Below are 11,118 nucleotides of genomic sequence, written 5' to 3'. Positions count from 1 at the left end.
TGACTTGGCAAAGAACTTCCTAGGTAGTGACCCAGCTAAAATCCCCAAAAGGCAACTCAATAGGCGTGGGTGGGAATGAGACACTCAAACAGGAGGTACAGCATTCACTTGTGAAGAAACAGTGGCAGAACTATCACTCTCTTGGGCCTAAACTGAATTACTGAGTGTTAGCATTCAGCTTCCAGGAGTGGGAATCATCCTGTGATTTATTTTGACCTCCAGTAACCAGTAGTAGGTCCTGACTATAAAAATAACAAAGTCTAACAACTGTGATAAAACAATGTTCCAGCCTGCCAATATTTATAAGGTGCTTTGGTCCAGTTTGTGTGAATCAACAGTATTGCTTGGCTACATTGTGCTTTTTAAATCCTGTTTGTAACAGGGTTTACCTATGTCTGCATAAGATAGACCAAACTACTAGACAACATGGGGCCTGAATTTTTCAAATGTGTGCATGGCCCAGAAGTTAAAAGGAGCTGGCCACAATCCGTGGGTACAGCTCTTGGGGAAACCTGGGCAGTCACTGCTTGAGTACTAAGCTTAGCTGAAGACTTGGTCTGTAAGGCCAGTAACTGAATGAAATGGCTCTGGTTAAATGTGGTTTGTGCACCCTACTCTGCCAAGAAACAATGATTAAACATGTTTTCAAAACTCTTTTTATAATCTACTGTAAACAGAGTCTTAGCATGACTTCCTTCTTCAGAATAGGCACTTGCTTGACTTTGGCTTGTGTGGCATATCGCCAAGGCTTGTGCTGTGCTTATAAGCCACTGTGGTTCAAGGGTAGGTGTGACGTCTAGGGAAAGAGAGAACGCAATATTGTTCAGGTTCTTGCATGAAGGTTTTCAGGTCCGTGCATTTCCTCAACCAGTCTCCATACCTCAGAAATAGCGCTGTGCGGTTTCAAAGGCAAACTATGGTGGAACCTCAAGATGGAGGCTCATCTGGTATGCCATGAAACCAGAACGCCAGTTACTGGGAACTGTGGAGAAGCCAGAACCAGAAGTCTTTTGAGACACCCAACTTTAGCTGTGGTTCAGTTCCTGGAGATTTCTATATGCGTCAGAGAAAAATATTGGCAAGGGAAAATAACTCCCTGTGTGTGATGGGGAATGGTTCAGTCGAAAAGTATAGCTAGGGCTAAGTGCTAAAAAGCTGTGTGGTCTGCCAGGCATGCAAGCTGCGTGTAGTGAGTAAAGGACTCGAATGAATGAATTGACACATTTGCCCCTGTTGTCAGACTCTCCTGCCTCTCATCTCCAAAGGCTTCTGAAATGGGCAAGTCTCTGAATGTACTGCTGCAGTTGATGTTTCTTCTCGCTGCCCCCTGAGGGCATGGGGCTTTTGGATGTAAACTGCTGCCTGCAGGAGTGACAGTGGTAGAACTGATGAGGAACTTGCCTTTAAATTGGAGGAATTTGAGTGTGGCTTGCTGGTGTTGCAGGGAAACACTATTGAGCTGTTGTGCTATTGATTTAGACATTTCCTTGGGGTCTGCAATCTCACTCCTCTTCCTTTTGTCTGGTCTGGGGCTCTGCTAGAAGGTATTGACAGAATCTATTCAATTATTTCTAAGTAAAAAAGAGGCACAGAAAGAGAAGAGAAAGGAAGAACAGCAGCTAGCTGTTATAGGGAGGTCCTGGTTGGAGCCAGCCTTAGATCTGTAGAATTAGAGTATGGTCATATCTCCTCGGTGACACACACCCCAAATCATCCTGGAGAAAGGTTTACACACATTTTTATGGCAGCTGCCCTCTTGCTAGTCTCAGACACAATTATCCGCCTCAGCAATCAATAAGGGATGGAGGACGTTCACTGAAGCTTCTATATAATATCATTTTACAGTTACGCCAAAAGGAATCATAGAAAGGGGAATTGCTATTTCCTCCCCTTGCTCAGTCTGTTGCCCTATTTATTAGGAAGCAGCACCTGAAATGCATCTCTTGGGACATACCTGTAGGAAGAACTTGTGAATGTTGATGACCTAAAACGGTCACCAGGATGCAATTGCTTCATACAGAGACTGCTTCAGAATCAATTGTCTGGCTCTAATCTCCATCATTCCTCATACTTCTTTTTCTCCAGACGTTGAGAATAGAACATGTAAGGGAGCCTGATCTGCTCAAGATTAAATAGTTTTAGCCAGAAAGGATGTACTTAATTCCAGGATGTGAAAATCTACAATTAGAGGGACAGCAATTTAATTGTGCACAGTAGGAAGGAAAGTGTTCATTCCCACCACCTCTCCCCAAGACAGGTTTGGCTTATTGCTTTATTGCCAATTTACACTGCACCATTTGGCATTTTTCCTGAACCCTCAGTTCCTGGAGTCAAATGAGTACATGCTTCATTTCTTTCTCAAAGAAATTTTCTAGTCTTCCTGTCTGTAGGAAAGAAAACAAACTGCAAAAATTGACCCCTGAAAGCTCAAAAAGAGAGAAGGAAAAAAAGAAAAAAAAAAAAAGAAAAAAAGGTATAGCAGGTAAAAGAACCATACATTTATAGTACATACAGAACCATAAAACAACCATACATTTATGTTTTAAAAACTTCTTCACTTTTGTGTCAGTCTCATACTGGGGGCTTAACTCATGACTTTTCCTTGGGGTTGGAGTGGACCATATTGAGGTCTTCCCTGTTTCTGTGAAAACAAGCAAACCTGAGGCCTCACAAAAGAGCTACATACCCTCCCTTCAAAAACCCTAACAGATCAAGGGTATGGGTCTCTGGTGTGGTTATTTACCTCTGCAAAGTGCATGTAAAATGCTACTCTTCTAATCTGGTGATATTTCAAACCCACTTGGCATGTGGATAAATGAGGACACAGCGTGCAGGGAAATGGAGAATTAGGCCTTTGGTCCTTCCATATTAAGATTCTTTTTGGCTTTCTGATCCCTTTCATTCCCTTGGCATGTTAAGCATAGTAGGATTTGGTCAGGCAGAAAAGGAGCATTCGGGGCATAGGGAGAAGATGATTAATTCCCTTCAAGGAGAATGGTTAATTCCTCAACACTGCTGGGGTGAAGTCACATAGAAAAGAGTTCTCTGCCTTACAAAAAGAAAAAAAAAATCTGTTTAATATTAAAGCCTAGGCAAAATCCTGAATTCTTTACTCAGATCTTACACTGGTGAAACTCCTAGAAAGGGGTGGAGTAAGGGCTGCAGAATTTGGCTCATTAGAAACATTTCACTTATAGTAATCCTGCAAAAATCCTTTTGATCCCAAAGAATATAGGTCTTTTTCTTTAAGACTCTGGAAAGAATTTTAAAACACTGGTCAACTAACCCCCAAGAAGACAGTGAACCAGGTAAAGCTTATATCTGCTTGTGGCAACACCACCTCTCTCACAGAACATATTTGACTTTTTCCCACCTCCACTTTTGCTGCCTATTGTGAGGGAGGGCAGACAGGACAACTTTTATACTTTGTTCCAGTCCCTCATCTCCTCCTTTGTCTATTCTTTCTTCCCCTGCACCTTTTCTACTTGACTTGAAAATCTACTTCTGGCAGTTCTTTGCACTAAGTGCTCCCTATGAGTATGTACAGGTTTTACATTTAGATTGACCTAACCAGGGTGAGGTTGATATAAATGCCCAGTTTTGTACGCATTCAGAGATCTTAAATTAGGCAAAAAATGGTGTGTTTGTTCTAAGTTAGTGCAACACCTCAGGTGAACTAACTTAGATTGAGATAGCCTTTTCCTAGATAGAGTTAACTCTAACCTGATCTTCTGTTCACAGGGCAGTCCCAGGGCTGGGAAAACCCAGATGCTTTCCTAGCCCCAGGGCTGTGCTAATCCCACCCTCCCTGGGCTATTTTAACCCCTTGAGCCCCTACACACCAATTGGACACCCTGCCAGTGCCCCCTATGGACCCACTAGTTCCTTGTATCTTGCTTGCCTCTCCCCTCACCCCAAATTACTTACACTGGCTTCTCTGTAGCTCACACCCCACTTATGGAAGCAGCAAACTGCTGCACGCATCCACTCCTGGTCTAGGTGTAGCTATCTTTGAGTAAACTGTTTATACCTAGACTTTGTGCAGTGAACACTTGTTTACACCCTACAAGTGAGTACAAAATGATGGCCATATGGTCTATATGAGGAAGCCTTTCTTCCTTGAGATGTTTTATGGTTGTGAGTCATAGAATGGTGATATATTATTCTATGCCATGCTTTGTTATACAAGTATGAATATTGTAAGTAACTTGATGAGTAAGGTACAAAATTAGGTCAGGTGCAAGTCAGGGTAAAGTTACTGTATAACTATGGTTGGTTATTAGAATTTCCTGTGTGGATATATTGATCTACCTGTGGGAAGACCAAACAGGAAATCTGCTCTCAATAGGCAATCGCAGGTACTCTGTGGGAAGACAACAGGATGAGCTGTTAGGTTCAAGGACCTTCTATTCTGTTTCTAACAGTTTGCAAGCATTGTTTTGCAGGGCTGGGAACAGGAGGCCAAAAAGATAGCAAACAGTTAAAAAGCACTTAAAAGAAAGGCGTGGGAGGATCGGTGGTTAGTGGGGAAGGGGCAGTGGGAGGATCAGTGGTAATAGGGGGGCAAGCTGACGGCTGCGTTGTTCAGGAGTGTGAAAGAACTGGTCCTTTCCAGATCTGTGGAATGGTTAGCCTTCGAGACAAACAGGCTGGATTATCGATTCATAGATGTAGGGTCGGAAGGGACCTTGTAGATTTTCTAGTTCGACCCCTTGCCATGGGCAGGAGAGAAAACTGGGCTCAGATGACCCCAGTTAGGTAAACTTTTTTGTTTTTAAGATGATTTTTTTTTTTGCTGAAATGCTGTTCTAATAATTAACACTTTGTGTGAAAAAGGCAGTTTTATATCTTATTACCATTTTCACTGCTTGCAGAGGCAACAGAACTGTTTGCCTGAGCCTAAGTCAGAGCTGCCGGTGCAATTTTGATTGTATTAGGGGAGAGCCAACCATATCCTGGTCGTAAATTGGGAAGACTGCAGGATTCTACCCTATGCCAAGTGATGGCTAGAGGCCTGAGACCTCTTTAGTTGAGGAGACTGTAACAAGAGGGCATCCTGGGGCTGGTTTAAATGCAGGCCCACCCCGTTGTCTTAGGGCCAGCCACTTGGCTCCTCACCTGCCATGCCTTGATGTTACTAATTATCCAATGTTAGTCAGGTGAGAGGTTGCCCATTTATCTGCCCTGATGACAAGGGCCTGTATATACATGACTCTGACCTCCCCTTATATTCCATGCCTCACAGATGTTTCTCCATCTAGTTAGCACTGGGTTCTCACTTTACACAATCACACACTGGGCTCCAACCCCATGCACACACACTTGGGGCTCTGAGCCCTGTCTCCAAGTCCTCCCTGGGCAATCCCCTTTGTGGCAAAGTGGGGGTCCCTAACTAGCCACTGAGGTAATTTCCACACGTGCTTCTGGGCATGTTGCCCACCTGCCTCACCTGCCATGCCTTGATGGAACATAATTGAGTGTTAATTAGGCGGGAGGCTGCCTATTGTACACCCTGATATTGGGGGGCTATCTGCAGATCCATTCCACCCCTGCACTGTGGCCCAAGCCTCACAGATGGCATCTCAGGCAGATGGCTCAACCATCCCCTTTGCCCATTAGCTGTGGCCCCACTCATGGGACCTTCAGCTTCCACATAAGCCCTGGTCCTGTCTCAGGCCAGTTGGGACCCTGAGCTTATTTGCTCATCGTGGGCATCCCTCACAGTGGGCCCCTGGCCCTTTTGACCCTTCTGGTCCTGACCCAGCATCGATTAGTCGAGTCCCTTGGTTGGGCTTACCCCTCCTGCCTGCACTTAGGGATCAGAGTTCCCCATTCCCGGCTCAGGTGCTTCTCGAAGTGTGCCTGGCCCTGCGGGGTCACTCCTCCAGCGGGCTCAGTTGCCTCCCGAAGCTTACCTGGCCTACCCTGCTCTGATGGAATATGGCCCACCCAAAAGGTGAGTGCTGGGGTTAAGGCACCCCTACCCACCTCTCACCGGGTGGGTAGCTGGCTTGGCATTTCCTGTGGGCTCCCACACCATGGAGAGCCCCACCAGGCTACCTACTTCTGGCAGGGTGCAGTTTTAGGTTATGCCCAGGACCAGGAGCCTCCAAACCATACCCTACAGCTCCTGCCCTTACCTCCAGGTTGTTGCATGCAGCCAGGCAATGTTACTGCCTTGGCTGCCAGCAGCGAACTGCTCTAATTATACAGGCAGCCAGGGATCTAAAATGGCTGCTGCAATCAAACACCTGCTGGCTGCTTGGCTCGGCCCTTGAAGTGGAAGACACTAACAGTGTCCTGCCACACCCTTATCCCTGGCCCTGGGAGCTTCCTTAATAGCTTCACAAGGCTCAAGGCCCCACCCCCCTGGAGCTTCACTCTGACTTCCTATATGCAGCCTCAGGACTCTACTGTGAGCCTGGGCGCTGCCAAAGGTCCCTCTGCCTGACCTGGGCCCTGCCTCAGTGCTCACAGTGAGTCTGGGCTCTCTCTGCCTGGTCTCACCCACCAGAGATGTGGGGCTGGGGTCAGAAGGTGCCCCATACTCGCCTTTCACTGGGGCAGTAACTGGCCTGGGGGACTGTCCTGCCACAGACAGTCCCAGCAGGCCACCCATTCCTGGCAGGATGCAGTTTTCTGTCATGCCCAGAACCATGGGGCCTCCTCCTTCCCTGTAGCCCAGCTCTTACCTCCAAAATGATGCTCTGAGTAGCAGCCCAGCCCAGTGATGTTCTCCCGAGCTGTTGGCAGTAAACTGCTACTTCTTTTCAGTTCAGGGCTCAGCTCTTATATAGAGCACAGCTGGGCACTGCTCCCCAATCAGGTCACTCTGCCTAATTGGCATTGCAGGCAGTTGCAAGCTGCCTACCTGCCACTCAGCCCCCTGCTAGTAACAAAGCACCCTATGCTCTGTTACAGAGACCATAGGGGCTAGGACTACAGTTAGCTCAGGAATTGTGATGGTGGGTATATTTGGAGCTAGCTGTAGTGGTCAACAGCTTTTTGTCAAAACTGAAGTGTTCACCAACAAAATTGCATTTTCATTGAAAATGTTCAGGTATTCATCCAAACTTGGAGATTTTAGATGATTTTTTTCTCAAACAAATAATTGCCAGCCAGGTTTGACAAACAGAAAAGCAGCTCTGGATGTAAAAGTAGGAATTTTGTGGGGTTGGGAGGTAAGAAGAGATAGGAGACCTGAGTTGTGTATTTTTGACTGCTGTGTTTGTTCCTATTTGCTATTTTTACTCATCTTCTTTTGTATTTTCTAGTCCTCTTCAGTAAAGCATTTGCACAAGTACTACATGTTGGTTCTAACAGTCCGGGCATAGCACTGTTATTTATAATGTTCTGTTTCCATTGTAACTCATAGTGCTATAGTAAAATAAAGAATAATGGCCAGATTTTAAAGGTATTTAGGCACCTAAACATACAGATAGGTGCCTAATAGGATTTCCAGAACTGTCTTGGCACCTGACCCCCATGGAGGTACTTCTGAAACTCCCACAAAGCCCTGAAATAAAAATCTGGCTGTTAGTAATATTCTTAAGCCTTCCTACCATGCTGGTGGCAGGAGCTAGGAACAAAACTCATAAGACTTGCTGTAAATACCAAAGAATGTATAATTCTGAGTGCATAATGGTGAGATGGAAAAATTGGATTGACTCCAAAATGACAAAGTTCCAAGTGGCCATGTGTGAAAACACACATAGACTTCACTTTCACTCATGCTGTTCAACACCATGGGATGCAGGTGATCACTTATTTACAAGATATAACTCCTTACATAGTGTTCAGATGCAGCACATTCTTCTAACCTGTTCTTCTGCCCCTCTTTAGCCCCAACATCTCTTGGAGGAGCTCAGTATCCCAGAATTGTTATACTGATGTTGCTGTACTGCAGCAGCTGCCCTGTGTTCCCCACACGTGCTGGAAATAAATGCCCTTTTAGTTTCTGTGTATGTTGTGGCTTCCTCTTTGCAACCTGTGGTTCATTTGGATTGGGCATGAAACTTCTGAAAAGAGGCAAGTATGCTGAAGGTTAAGACCTCCTTTTTCAGACAACAAGACTGTTTAGCCTGCAATTGTGTTTGAACCGAAACAGTATGTGGGGCAGCTGCTGAAAGATGGACTTTTGGTTCTCATGGCTGATGCTTGTGAAAAGTGGGAGGTGGGCATCCAGGATCTATTTTGGTGGAATCCAGGCTTTGATTTTGGTTTTCTGACAGACAATGTATATAATTTCTAATACTGGCTGTTTAGCATAGGGGGATGGAATATGAGCTGCTTCACACTGATTGGAAAACTCAGGATTATGTTGGTGAATCAGTAAGTTTCTTTCTTCAACACAGCCTTGACCAGGGGAGGTTTCAGGCTCTTCTGGACTTGCTCACAGTTCATTCTCCTCTACCTTCTGGGACTGAATCCTGGTCTCTACTAGCAAGCATGATTTAGGAGTGCTGAATGATGAGTCCTGGGACTGCGTGACCAGTGGACTCAATACAGTGAATTCATCCAAGACTTCAGCTTTACTTGAACTAGTTTTGCAAGGCCTGGCTCACCTAGACTCAGCCAGACCAAAATGCTTACCTGCAGTAGTTTATTTTGTCTGTGTGCCCCTGTCTTCTACTGTGGGTAATGATGGACCTGTTCATAAGCATGAGATCATGTGGCTGCCGACTGGTGACATGCAGCTTACACAGGAGATATAAGCCCTGCTATAATAAGGTTCCCCCTTAGCAAAAAGGCAGAGCTGTTAGAATGAAAAAAGGAGACTTTATCATGTTAATTAACTTAGATTTGTTTTTTTGCCACTACAGCATTAAGAAGTAATTTGGGGTCCATTTTTCTTCTTGTACGATCTGAATTTTACCACTGTAAGCAACTGGACCCAATAGAAAAGAAAACCCTTTGGAGAGGTGGTTTAAAAACAGCACAAAAATGAATGAGGTGAAACCATTCAAATGCAGCAGCCTCTGCTTTAGAGCCTTTTTAAAATCCATTTTTAAGGATTCTTTTAAAATCCAATTAAAAAGTCTAGCTTTAGAGCCCAATAGAAAATCTATCTTGTTTCTAGGGCTGGCACAATAAATGTAAATGACAGGAGAAGAAGGGGAAGAAGTGAAAAGAAAACCTCTCCCTGGGAGTGAGTTGGATTTTGTCACTTGAACCCCACCGTGTGGTACGGATCATCAGCAAGTAACTGGTCAGTACCAGGTCTCTGTTCTCCCTGCTCAGAAATCAAATAGTTTTGTTCTGTTCTGGGTGTCTCCCTACTGAGTTCTCTTTCCTGTCAGGTAATGCTCATGCCCTTTTTAGTTTGTCATGCTACTTGTTGTAGTGCCACTATAACTGTTTATCATCATCATTATCATTATCATCATCACAGCCATTACTAGTATTAACAACAACAATCATCAGAATTTACAACAGGGACTAGTAGAAGGGCTCCACTGTGCCAGGCACTGTATATTGTGCCAAGAATTGTACATACATAAAATAAGAGGCAATACTTTGAGGACTATTGTGTCAAATAGACAGCGATAAAATGTCTGGTAATGGGATCAATATATACAGAGGGATCAGTGGAATCGAGGGCAGATGTCATGTGGGTGCCATACCTGTTTTGTTGTATTTTTAGATATGGAAGAGTAAGATATATTTTTGTTCAGTAACTGAATGGTAAAATGGGGAAAACATATTTTGTCCAGAACGAACCAAAATAGAAATGTTTGGGGGAGTTTTTCAGGAAAAAGACAAAATTTCATTTAGAGTCAGCTAGAAAGTTTTCTTTTGACCTAATATGAAATAATTTCACTTACAGACTATGTAACCCTCATAATCAACAACTGTTCTTTTAATTTAGGTGCATCTGTATATGTGAAATGATGCTTTGAAATGAAAAGCAAAAAGCTTTCTTTAGAAAATGTTGAAAAGAAATGTTTTAGCATATCCCTATTGCTATTCAAATATCCAAATAAAATGTCTGATCATTTAAAAAAATCTCCCCCCCACCTCCTTTTTCAGCCTAAAGCTTTCCCCCAAAATGAGTCCAGGTTCACAAATAGTTTTGATTCTCCTCAGAAACACAATTTTTAGTTAATTTACTGTTTGTCAAAATAAACTCTAGGTGCGGTTGTGCTATGGGAAAGAAGCTATATGGAAAGATAGAGGAAGGAAGGAGGAGGCTGGAGTTTGGGTCTTTAGGGCAGTCACTCAACATAGGGGAGACACAGTGGGGCTCACAGAAACGTGGTGGGACCCAACACATGACTCAGTGGTGAATATCAAGGGCTATAGGCTGTACAGGAGGGATAGGACAGGGAGGAAAGGTGGGGGTGTGGCGCTCTACGTCAAAGAGGAATACACATCCTCAGTGAGTGGCACAGGGTCAGAGGAAGGGCACACTGAAGTGCTCTGCATTAGAATACAAGGCGGTCGAGGGGAAAGGGACTTAATGGTGGGGGTCTACTACAGACCTCCCAACCAAGGGGAAGAGCTCGACCAGGAATTTTTAAGTCAGCTCACGGAGGTAGTGAAGTCAAAGGATGTGGTCGTCATGGGGGACCTGAACTTTCCAGACATCTGCTGGGATGAGCAGTCAGCCAGGTCTGACCACTCACGTAGGTTCCTAGCCGAGATACAGGACCTCCATCTAACCCAGGAGGTGCACAGCCCCACCAGGGGAGACGCCTTGTTGGACCTGGTGCTGGCCACAGGCGACAACCTGGTGAGGGAGCTGCGGGTGTGCGACCACCTGGGCGACAGCGATCATCGCCTGCTGGAATTCACCATCCAGTGCAAAGTGGCAAAGGCCTACAGCAAGGCAGCAGCCCTGGACTTCAGGAAGGTGGATTTAAATGAGGTAAGGAGAATAGTTGGGGAGGCACTGAGGTCCCGGAGGGGAGGGGAGTCGGGAGTCCACGTAGAGTGGTTGTTCCTTAAGGAGATGACCTTCCAAACCCAAAGGGAGGTAATCCCAATGCGGATTAAAGGGGGCAAGAGGGTGCAAAAGCCCCCATGGCTAACCAAAAGCACACGGGAACATCTCCTGGCTAAAAGGGAGGCATATACCCCATGGAAGGGAGGGGCCATCACCAGGGAGGACTATACTGC

This window comes from Gavialis gangeticus, unplaced genomic scaffold, assembly GCF_001723915.1.
Source record: "Gavialis gangeticus isolate Ggan-Ray unplaced genomic scaffold, GavGan_comp1, whole genome shotgun sequence".
NCBI lineage: Eukaryota > Metazoa > Chordata > Crocodylia > Gavialidae > Gavialis > Gavialis gangeticus.
The sequence above is the reverse complement of the archived record's forward strand: the minus strand, read 5'-3'. Positions refer to the sequence as shown.